We start from the raw sequence: 953 nt of genomic DNA on the forward strand, positions 1-953 counted from the left end.
AGAGAGAGAGAGAGAGAGAGAGAGAGAGAGAGAGAGAGAGAGAGGACATATACAGTCTGCTATCAGCCAGCACACATCTTCCAGGGCACGGAGAATTTCTCCCTGACCCAGCCTTTCTTACCCAGCAACCCCTACAAATGACGTCCTCTCTCTATCCCGGCGCTACCAATTTCAAAATAGCTTCCCCTTGACAAGCACTGCAATGCAGCAACCACTGACCTAACTATTCTTCCTCCTCCAGATCAGGTCAGGCAGGCCCCTTACTCTGAAGCCCCAGATCCAAGGAGCTGCCAACACCGCCTGCTCTCACTTCACTTGGCTTATATGTCCATTGAAGAAATCCCTACCTGACCCGGTGATCAGCCCGAAACTTCAACATCTTTTTGGCAGCTCTGTTCGGCAGCCTAGGAGGACCCGCCAGCCACCCTGCTCCTACCATCCCTCTGAGCAGTAAGTCCTCCGATCCCGCGCAGGGCCCTGGCCAAGCTCCAGACACTGCTGGGCCCCCCTCCTCCGGGCTCCAGCATGAGGGAAGGGGTGTCAAGGAGCCCTAGGGGGCCTGTGGCTCCCCAGCATTCAGCCAGTCAGAGCGCTGGAGGCAGAATAAGCGCGCAGGGGATGATAATCCTCCCAGTCCACCTCCCCAAAGAGAAAATGCTGAGATGGAGAGACAGGCATTCATGGAGCAGGTGTACAACTTCCAGGTAGTGCGACCTCACTGAGCTAAGGACACAGAGCCGCTGGGCGGGCGGAGGAGTCTGGGGCTACATGCCCATCTGCACGGCAGAAACTCAGCCAGCCGACCTGCGGGAGACAGACAGTCCTCCCTGCCTCCCGACTCCCAGCCCGGAACACAGGCCCTTGAGCTGAAGTCAACTTGCTTCCCAGAAGCCGTTCTGATCCTGTGGGCACAAGGGTTAAATGAAGCTCCGGATTCACTGCTGTTGCTGCCG

This window comes from Hipposideros armiger, unplaced genomic scaffold (genome assembly GCF_001890085.2).
Source record: "Hipposideros armiger isolate ML-2016 unplaced genomic scaffold, ASM189008v1 scaffold_134, whole genome shotgun sequence".
Classification (NCBI taxonomy): domain Eukaryota; kingdom Metazoa; phylum Chordata; class Mammalia; order Chiroptera; family Hipposideridae; genus Hipposideros; species Hipposideros armiger.